The sequence below is a fragment of the Oncorhynchus masou genome, unplaced genomic scaffold, assembly GCF_036934945.1.
Source record: "Oncorhynchus masou masou isolate Uvic2021 unplaced genomic scaffold, UVic_Omas_1.1 unplaced_scaffold_1588, whole genome shotgun sequence".
Taxonomy (NCBI): Eukaryota; Metazoa; Chordata; class Actinopteri; order Salmoniformes; family Salmonidae; genus Oncorhynchus; species Oncorhynchus masou.
The window spans coordinates 51,144-63,001 of NW_027005956.1; the positions used below are offsets into that span (position 1 = coordinate 51,144).

Sequence of the window (11,858 nt, forward strand, 5' to 3'; positions counted from 1 at the left end):
CCCTGATGAGTCATCGGTTGTTCGATTTCTACATTCGTTACATTGCTGGCTTTGCTCACTGCTCCAATGTTGATACAATGTATCATCTGTTATAACCAAGAGCACAGACCAGTCTGAGTTGACTTTATGTTGATACAAATATGACCCACGTTACCTGAGGTCTGGTCTCCAGGGTTATAAAAAATATGACCCACGTTACCAGAGGTCTGGTCTCCAGGGTTATAAAAAATATGACCCACGTTACCAGAGGTCTGGTCTCCAGGGTTATATAAATATGACCCACGTTACCAGAGGTCTGGTCTCCAGGGTTATATAAATATGACCCACGTTACCAGAGGTCTGGTCTCCAGGGTTATATAAATATGACCCACGTTACCAGAGGTCTGGTCTCCAGGGTTATATAAATATGACCCACGTTACCAGAGGTCTGGTCTCCAGGGTTATATAAATATGACCCACGTTACCAGAGGTCTGGTCTCCAGGGTTATATAAAATATGACCCACGTTACCAGAGGTCTGGTCTCCAGGGTTATATAAAATATGACCCACGTTACCAGAGGTCTGGTCTCCAGGGTTATATAAAATATGACCCACGTTACCAGAGGTCTGGTCTCCAGGGTTATATAAAATATGACCCACGTTACCAGAGGTCTGGTCTCCAGGGTTATATAAAATATGACCCACGTTACCAGAGGTCTGGTCTCCAGGGTTATATAAAATATGACCCACGTTACCAGAGGTCTGGTCTCCAGGGTTATATAAAATATGACCCACGTTACCAGAGGTCTGGTCTCCAGGGTTATATAAAATATGACCCACGTTACCAGAGGTCTGGTCTCCAGGGTTATATAAAATATGACCCACGTTACCAGAGGTCTGGTCTCCAGGGTTATATAAAATATGACCCACGTTACCAGAGGTCTGGTCTCCAGGGTTATATAAATATGACCCACGTTACCAGAGGTCTGGTCTCCAGGGTTATATAAATATGACCCACGTTACCAGAGGTCTGGTCTCCAGGGTTATATAAATATGACCCACGTTACCAGAGGTCTGGTCTCCAGGGTTATATAAATATGACCCACGTTACCAGAGGTCTGGTCTCCAGGGTTATATAAATATGACCCACGTTACCAGAGGTCTGGTCTCCAGGGTTATATAAATATGACCCACGTTACCAGAGGTCTGGTCTCCAGGGTTATATAAATATGACCCACGTTACCAGAGGTCTGGTCTCCAGGGTTATATAAATATGACCCACGTTACCAGAGGTCTGGTCTCCAGGGTTATATAAATATGACCCACGTTACCAGAGGTCTGGTCTCCAGGGTTATATAAATATGACCCACATTACCAGAGGTCTGGTCTCCAGGGTTATATAAATATGACCCACGTTACCAGAGGTCTGGTCTCCAGGGTTATATAAATATGACCCGCGTTACCAGAGGTCTGGTCTCCAGGGTTATATAAATATGACCCACGTTATCAGAGGGCCTTTTTCCCTTTTAAGCGGGATTCATTTTATACAACGCGTCGGTCGCTACGCAACACTGACAACGCCGCAGTCGCTACGCAACACTGATAATGCCGCAATCGCTAAGCAATACTGACAACGTTGACGAAGTGAAAAGAAGGAAGCCTGTACAGAACACAAATACTCCAAAACATGCATCATACCGTAGCATTTTGTTGTTTATTTAAGAAAATCCAAAAGCGTTGGTACATCCCTGATTCCATGTGATCAGTTGGTACATCCCTGATTCCATGTGATCAGTTGGTACATCCCTGATTCCATGTGATCAGTTGGTACATCCCTGATTCCACGTGATCAGTTGGTACATCCCTGATTCCACGTGATCAGTTGGTACATCCCAGATTCCACGTGATCAGTTGGTACATCCCAGATTCCATGTGATCAGTTGGTACATCCCTGATTCCACGTGATCAGTTGGTACATCCCTGATTCCATGTGATCAGTTGGTACATCCCTGATTCCATGTGATCAGTTGGTACATCCCAGATTCCACGTGATCAGTTGGTACATCCCAGATTCCATGTGATCAGTTGGTACATCCCTGATTCCACGTGATCAGTTGGTACATCCCTGATTCCATGTGATCAGTTGGTACATCCCTGATTCCATGTGATCAGTTGGTACATCCCTGATTCCATGTGATCAGTTGGTACATCCCTGATTCCATGTGATCAGTTGGTACATCCCTGATTCCATGTGATCATGACTCATCTAAGGCCTGCTGAGAGGTACAATCAGGAATGTCAACACGGTATTTTCTTAAATGAAAAACAAAACAAAAACACGATTATACTCATCAACAACACTAAAATGAAGTGCAGTGTGCATGTGAAATCAATATGTGGCTCAGACATTGTACAGGCCTGTGCTATAATATTTTCTCACAGAGATTATTTTTGTTTTTTTAAATGCACACTACTCATAAAGGGGAGGTGTCTGTAGCGCGGTGTGTCTCATTTTCCGCTTCGGGGTCATGTGATGTCACTGTTAGGTACCTCTCTGTAACGCTGGAGGTCAGTTCATCCGTAGTAAGGCCAACACAGGGTGCACCCCACTACGGGGTCATGTGATGTCACTGTTAGGTACCTCTCTGTAACCCTGGAGGTCAGTTCATCTGTAGTAAGGCCAACACAGGGTGCACCCCACTACGGGGTCATGTGATGTCACTGTTAGGTACCTCTCTGGAGGTCAGTTCATCTGTAGTAAGGCCAACACAAGGTGCACCCCACTACGGGGTCATGTGATGTCACTGTTAGGTACCTCTCTGTAACCCTGGAGGTCAACACAAGGTGCATTGGCCAATTCATTGACCACTTTAGCTTGCTTATATAGAGCAGGTACTGTTTGCGGAAATGGATGTGAGAGGGGGCGAAGTTTGTAACGTGGCCCCCAATAACTTTCCCCAGAAACTGAAATCTCTATTCCTCTAAACCAGAGAACGGACCCCTATCCACAGTACTCAGAGAACAGACCCCTATCCACAGCTAGAAACATGTCTAGTACTCAGAGAATGGACCCATATCCACAGCTAGAAACATGTCTAGTACTCAGAGAATGGACCCCTATCCACACTAGAAACACGTCTAGTACTCAGAGAATAATAATAATAATATATCCCATTTAGCAGACGCTTTTGTCCAAAGCGACTTACAAGTCGGCTGGGGCCACTACTTTTACATATGGGTGGTCCCAGCGGGAATCGAACCCACGACGCTTGGCGTTGCAAGCGCCATGCTCTACCGACTGACTGGACCCCTATCCACAGTACTCAGAGAATGGACCCATATCCACAGCTAGAAACATGTCTAGTACTCAGAGAATGGACCCCTATCCACAGCTAGAAACATGTCTAGTACTCAGAGAATGGACCCCTATCCACAGCTAGAAACATGTCTAGTACTCAGAGAACGGACCCATATCCACAGCTAGAAACATGTCTAGTACTCAGAGAATGGACCCCTATCCACACTAGAAACATGTCTAGTACTCAGAGAACGGACCCATATCCACAGCTAGAAACATGTCTAGTACTCAGAGAACGGACCCATATCCACAGTACTCAGAGAATGGACCCCTATCCACACTACAAACATGTCTAGTACTCAGAGAATGGACCCATATCCACAGTACTCAGAGAATGGACCCCTATCCACAGCTAGAAACATGTCTAGTACTCAGAGAATGGACCCCTATCCACAGTACTCAGAGAATGGACCCCTATCCACAGTACTCAGAGAACGGACCCATATCCACAGTACTCAGAGAACAGACCCCTATCCACAGCTAGAAACATGTCTAGTACTCAGAGAATGGACCCCTATCCACAGTACTCAGAGAACGGACCCCTATCCACAGTACTCAGAGAACGGACCCCTATCCACAGATAGATAATAATCCACTGTAAAAGGGCTGCTTGAATGCAGAGGGGAGATGAAGTTGATTATCTCGTTGAGTTTCTGTCTTGCTCCGGCGGTATGAATCCTGGGGTTGATGTTGGCTCTAACGGATCAACGTGTTGGAGGCGTTGGCAGCTTCACAGCCGATTCTCGTTGAGCAGCGGAGAGAGACTGTTTACATTCGATCCACAACGCTGTCCCGTCGCACAGATCTATCCAGCTATCTTCGAGGAACTCAATACTATTTTTGAGTAAGTGCATACTGGCTACGGCGTCTGAAGAAGGACAAACAGTACTATTGCGCTTTTTTCCCCCTTCTTGTTTTTCCCCAAGTGAAGGTCTTTTAAGGGAATACGAGAGGACACTCGTTGGGTTGTCCGAGCCAACTTTGGCGAGCCACCAGCTGAACTGAGGCATGCTGAGGCCTTTACACACACACACTGCTGCTACTGTTGATCATCTATCCTGTTGCTTAGTCACTTTACCCCTACCTATAGCTACCTCAATTACCTCGTACCCCTGCACATCCACTCGGTAATCTCTGTAAATCAAATGTATTTTATAAAGCCCTTCTTACATCAGCCGATATCTCAAAGTGCTGTACAGAAACCCAGCCTAAAACTCCCCAAACAGCAAGCAATGCAGGTGTAGAAGCACGGTGGCTAGGAAAAACTCCCTAGAAAGGCCAAAACCTAGGAAGAAACCTAGAGAGAAACCATGTTATTACCTGATACGTCCTGTATATAGCCATGTTATTACCTGGTACTCCCTGTATATAGCCATGTTATTACCTCCCTGTATATAGCCATGTTATTACCTCCCTGTATATAACCATGTTATTACCTCCCTGTATATAACCATGTTATTACCTCCCTGTATATAACCATGTTATTACCTGGTACTCCCTGTATATAGCCATGTTATTACCTAGTGCTCCCTGTATATAGCCATGTTATTACCTCACTGTAAATAGCCATGTTATTACCTGGTACTCCCTGTATATAGCCATGTTATTACCTGGTACTCCCTGTATATAACCATGTTATTACCTAGTGCTCCCTGTATATAGCCATGTTATTACCTGGTACTCCCTGTATATAGCCATGTTATTACCTGGTACTTCCTGTATATAACCATGTTATTACCTAGTGCTCCCTGTATATAGCCATGTTATTACCTGGTACTCCCTGTATATAGCCATGTTATTACCTGGTACTCCCTGTATATAGCCATGTTATTACCTGGTACTCCCTGTATATAGCCATGTTATTACCTGGTACTTCCTGTATATAACCATGTTATTACCTAGTGCTCCCTGTATATAGCCATGTTATTACCTGGTACTCCCTGTATATAGCCATGTTATTACCTGGTACTCCCTGTATATAGCCATGTTATTACCTGGTACTCCCTGTATATAGCCATGTTATTACCTGGTACTCCCTGTATATAGCTATGTTATTACCTGGTACTTCCTGTATATAGCCATGTTATTACCTGGTACGTCCTGTATATAGCCATGTTATTACCTAGTGCTCCCTGTATATAGCCATGTTGTTACCTGGTACTCCCTGTATATAGCCATGTTATTACCTGGTACTTCCTGTATATAGCCATGTTATTACCTGGTACGTCCTGTATATAGCCATGTTATTACCTGGTACTTCCTGTAAATAGCCATGTTATTACCTGGTACGTCCTGTATATAGCCATGTTATTACCTGGTACTTCCTGTATATAACCATGTTATTACCTGGTACTTCCTGTATATAGCCATGTTATTACCTGGTACGTCCTGTATATAGCCATGTTATTACCTGGTACTTCCTGTATATAGCCATGTTATTACCTAGTGCTCCCTGTATATAGCCATGTTATTACCTGGTACTTCCTGTATATAGCCATGTTATTACCTGGTACTTCCTGTATATAGCCATGTTATTACCTGGTACGTCCTGTATATAGCCATGTTATTACCTGGTACTTCCTGTATATAACCATGTTATCACCTGGTACTTCCTGTATATAGCCATGTTATCACCTAGTGCTCCCTGTATATAGCCATGTTATTACCTGGTACGTCCTGTATATAGCCATGTTATTACCTAGTGCTCCCTGTATATAGCCATGTTTTTACCTGGTACTTCCTGTATAAAGCCATGTTATTACCTAGTGCTCCCTGTATATAGCCATGTTATTACCTGGTACTCCCTGTATATAACCATGTTATTACCTGGTACTTCCTGTATATAGCCATGTTATTACCTGGTACTTCCTGTATATAGCCATGTTATTACCTGGTACTTCCTGTATATAGCCATGTTATTACCTGTTACTTCCTGTATATAACCATGTTATTACCTGGTACTCCCTGTATATAACCATGTTATTACCTGGTACTCCCTGTATATAACCATGTTATTACCTGGTACTCCCTGTATATAGCCATGTTATTACCTCCCTATATATAACCATGTTATTACCTGGTACTCCCTGTATATAGCCATGTTATTACCTCCCTGTAAATAGCCATGTTATTACCTGTTACTTCCTGTATATAGCCATGTTATTACCTGGTACTCCCTGTATATAACCATGTTATTACCTGGTACTTAAGCTTGTGACAGATATGATGTGAGTGATTTGACACCTCTATTGTCCCCTACCTGATATGCTTGTTCCCACAACTGTTCTGTGAAGTGTCATTACTACATTAACTTACATAAAGCCTATATATCTGTGAAGTGTCATTACTACATTAACTTACATAAAGCCTATATATCTGTGAAGTGTCATTACTACATAAAGCCTATATATCTGTGAAGTGTCATTACATTAACTTACATAAAGCCTATATATCTGTGAAGTTTCATACCTACATAAAGCCTATATATCTGTGAAGTTTCATACCTACATAAAGCCTATATATCTGTGAAGTGTCATACCTACATAAAGCCTATATATCTGTGAAGTTTCATACCTACATAAAGCCTATATATCTGTGAAGTTTCATACCTACATAAAGCCTATTTATCTGTGAAGTGTCATACCTACATAAAGCCTATATATCTGTGAAGTGTCATTACTACATTAACCTACATAAAGCCTAATATATATATATATATATATTTATATCTGTGAAGTAGAACGATAGAACGATAGATCTTACTGTGATGTGGATGGAGGTTCATGACCGTTGGAAGGAATTTCCCGACGTGGAGGTTTGCTGGGTGCCCTGTGCCCAAGTGTCCCGGCGAGGGAGGGATTCTCCTGGCTGCTGCAGCTCCGAGTCGGTGGGTCTCCATGGCCAACAGGGGAGGGGGAACATGGACAGACCGAGGGGGTCCGAAATCTCGGCCATCCATTCTCCAGTGTGTGGGGGGAGAGTGGAGCGTCCGGAGCTAGCACTGTGTCCGGGATAGTGTTCCCAAAGAGCCGCTCAAGGCTAGGCTGGCGGTGGGTCTCCCTGTGGATCCGTGCCCATCGACATCCTGACCTATAAAAACACCAAGCAAATCGCTTGACATACAATCACACCGTACGTCTGTCTCTGGCGAGGTCAGATCATAAGACGAGTAACAGACGGTTTTTTTAAGGGGATTTTCAGTCGTTTTTTTTACCCAAGAGCCTACCGGAATCTACGGAGCTCGGTCCATTAGAGGGGTAATGACGCAGTTTGGAAAAACACTTTAAAAACTTAATTTACAATCTTCCATAAACGCGCAAATGGGAATAACGGTTAAGCGGTTGTAGAGACCCTTCACATGAGCCACTGTGTGCTAATAATAATAATAATATGATTATTGAAAAGGTTTAGTTGACCAGCTGCGTTTCTTCCGCGACTCCCGGGCAGACGGTGAAGCCGTCGCTCTTCCCGTTGACGGGGCAGGGGACTGAGCGGTTAGTTGGAACAGACTGGAGGTATATCAGGATCCAAAAAAAAAACGCTCAGCCAAAAACACTCGTCGTCAAATGGATTCCTTCTATAATATGGATTCCTTCTAGAATAGCCTCGATGGCCGAGTTGTTCCGCCAGCCCTGAACCAGCCAGCTCCACGGACCAAAGACTCCATATGAAACCAATACAACGTAAATATCACAGGCGCATCAAATATATATTAAAACAAATAGAGATAAATACGGTTGCAGAAGAGCCCGTCTCGTTGATCAGAAGAGTTTAAAGCGGTGTGTTGGAGCCTCTTGATCCGCAGTTAGTGTTAAGATATCCCCGAGGCCGCCTGGAGGATCTGACCCAGCCCGTTCACACCCAGACGGCTGTTCACACTACTCCTCGGCGACCGTGTGTTGGTCACGGAAACGGTTTCAAATGTAAGAAAACACTATTTCTATAAAGATTAGACGGCAGCCTACTGCCGAGTCTGTTTAGTTGGTGTGTGTTTACAACACACTAAACAGCCCGATAATAACATTTAATGTGTGTTTTATGCCAAATGCAGCCAAGCGAGTAGACTCGGCTAGTCTCGCGTTGTTTTTAAATGTAGAATAATTATCTAAACGGTAGTCTTGAATGACTCTTATGTAGGCGATCTGAAACATTAAAACATAACAATTAAAATACGGACTTTTCGTGCTGGAAAAGAGAACCTGAATGGTCAACTCGTCAAAACCCTCCGTTATTAATCCCAGGTTTCTAAACAGTTGCTTCTTGTTGTGGAGTACATACAGTCTGCTTAGGTACAGGTTAACAAAACGCTATTTGAGTGTTGTAAAAATAAATATACGCTAAAAGTCTAATTAAAATAATATTTTTTCATTAGTTATTTTAGTAAACAACGGGCAAAATGTTGAATTTAACCTTCAACCTGGCAGAGTGGCGAGTTGCCTGGTCACACCGCGGATTTTTGAGTCGTGGCAGGCAGCAGATCTGATCAAATATTATTATTTTTTTAAATCACATTATCTGGACGGTTTATATTTCTATAAAAAAAGCGATAATATTTGATTCCGAGGCACCGAGACACCCGGTTAGTGGAGGGGTGCGGTGCTGCAGGCCATGCGGCGCAGGGAGAGGCTCCGGCGGCCACGTTTCAAACTTTTCTCAGGTCCATTATTATGAAACTAAACTTTAAAGCAGTAATCGCCGTTGTTCTCCTGTATCTAACAACGAATAGATCCAACAACAACGTTTCAAAGTAACGATAACACAGCCACCCCCCGCCTTTTTTTTTACTGATTAACCTTTAAGCAGAAACATGTTAAAACAGTTTTTTTAACAAGGTTTTGCGATATTAGGCGACGAGAGTGACAGTACGGAGAACAAGTTAGCCTCTTACTTGAGAAGGAAACGTGTTTAGAAACCAGTAAAATCCGTATTTTGGTCTGAATCGTTCCTTTGGTTCTGTACTGTTATCAGGCCGTTCTGTTCTGTGGTCCATCTGGGCCGTCCTAAAGGGGGGGGGGGGGGGGCAAGGCCCCTCGTCAGCCCATTAAAATCCTCCGCAATGAAACGCGCATTGTTTTTACAAGGACCTCCGCAACTCACTCTCTGATTGGCCGAGGGAGGTGTCAGTCACCCGGATGTATACACTTGGGTCCAGCGCCAGCTCTATAAAAACCAATTATGGCCCAAGGAGTCTGACTGTTTCAAATGGCCCCTGCCTTCAAAAACAACCAGTGGGAATTTTTTTGGGGGGGGAGTCGGTTTCCAGGCGGCCCTGGTGTTCCTTGCTGATAGAAAAAGTCTGTGTAGAGAGACTTCAGGACCGCAGCAGAGACTCACACAGCTCTGCAGTCAGGCAGGAGGGGGGGCGACTCTGGCCCGTTAAACGCAATAAATGCTGTTATAGTGTGTATTGGCGTTACAAGCAGTGTTATGGGTGTTAAAATGGAACAGCTGTATGACCGTGATGCATTATGGTCTGTAATGGCACCTATATGCAAGGGGCGGGGTGTAGGCTGTATGTTTATCACGTGTGGCATAAAACACAACCTGTTAAATCAAACCCTCTCAACATTCTAAATAACCCATAACCCATCTCTCACAGCCCTAATCCCATCCACAGGTCTCTACCCACTCAGACTCAACCGAGTTGCAGATAAAAAAAATTCTTATAGATTAGATTCTAAGGACAGTTACCTTTAATTAATATTGGACCGCAGGACCAGAGTAACCTTTAATTCCTATTGGACCACAGGACCAGAGTTACCTTTAATTAATATTGGACCACAGGACCAGAGTTACCTTTAATTCCTATTGGACCACAGGACCAGAGTTACCTTTAATTAATATTGGACCACAGGACCAGAGTTACCTTTAATTAATATTGGACCACAGGACCAGAGTTACCTTTAATTAATATTGGACCACAGGACCAGAGTTACCTTTAATTAATATTGGACCACAGGACCAGAGTTACCTTTAATTAATATTGGACCACAGGACCAGAGTTACCTTTAATTAATATTGGACCACAGGACCAGAGTTACCTTTAATTAATATTGGACCACAGGACCAGAGTTACCTTTAATTAATATTGGACCACAGGACCAGAGTTACCTTTAATTAATATTGGACAACAGGACCAGAGTTACCTTTAATTAATATTGGACCACAGGACCAGAGTTACCTTTAATTAATATTGGACCACAGAACCAGAGTTACCTTTAATTAATATTGGACAACAGGACCAGAGTTACCTTTAATTAATATTGGATAACAGGACCAGAGTTACCTTTAATTCCTATTGGACCACAGGACCAGAGTTGGATGACATATCTACATTAACCAATGGTTGCGCTTGTGTAACGGATGTGAAATAGCTAGCTAGTTAGCGCTAAATAGCGTTTCAATCGGTGACGTCACTTGCTCTGAGATCTTGAAGTAGTAGATCCCCTTGCTCTGCAAGGGCCGCGGCTTTTGTGGAGCGATGGGTAACGATGCTTCGTGGGTGACTGTTGTTGATGTGTGAAGAGGGTCCCTGGTTCGTGCCCGGGTATGGGCGAGGGGACGGTTTAAAGTTATACTGTTACATTGGTGCCGTGACCCGGATCACTGGTTGCTGCGGAAAAGGAGGAGGTCAAAAGAGGGGTGAGTGTAACGGATGTGAAACGGCTAGCTTAGTTAGCGGTGCGCGCTAAATAGCGTTTCAATCGGTGACGTCACTTGCTCTGAGACCTTGAAGTAGTAGATCCCCTTGCTCTGAGACCTTGAAGTAGAAGATCCCCTTGCTCTGAGACCTTGAAGTAGTAGTTCCCCTTGCTCTGAGACCTTGAAGTAGTAGATCCCCTTGCTCTGCAAGGGCCGCGGCTTTTGTGGAGCGATGGGTAACGATGCTAGTTAAAATACCTTTCCAGGCGTTGTAAGACCTGTCAGGCATCAGCAAGGAGGACTGTTCCCACTGAGACAGAGGCCTATAGAATGTAAAAGGAGGAGGAGAGGTCATTTAGAAGGATCCTCATTAACTATTGAACATGTAGCAGCTACACTTCCTGGGGTCCATTAACATGTAGCAGCTACTCTACCTGGGGACCATTAACTACTGAACATGTAGCAGCTACTCTACCTGGGGTCCATTAACTACTGAACATGTAGCTACTCTACCTGGGGTCCATTAACTACTGAACATGTAGCAGCTACTCTACCTGGGGTCCATTAACTACTGAGTATGTAGCAGCTACTCTACCTGGGGTCCATTAACTACTGAATATGTAGCTACAATACCTGGGGTCCATTAACTACTGAACATGTAGCAGCTACTCTACCTGGGGTCCATTAACTACTGAACATGTAGCTACTCTACCTGGGGTCCATTAACTACTGAACATGTAGCAGCTACTCTACCTGGGGTCCATTAACTACTGAGTATGTAGCAGCTACTCTACCTGGGGTCCATTAACTACTGAGTATGTAGCTACTCTACCTGGGGTCCATTAACTACTGAGTATGTAGCTACTCTACCTGGGGTCCA

General features: G+C 43.8%; 1 pseudogene; it reads right to left on the reverse strand.

Moving 5' to 3' along the window:
* The window catches only part of LOC135531438 (trinucleotide repeat-containing gene 18 protein-like), a 52,629-nt pseudogene extending 43,264 nt beyond the window's left edge, over nucleotides 1-9,365 (reverse strand).
* Nucleotides 9,366-11,858: the final 2,493 nt, after the last annotated feature.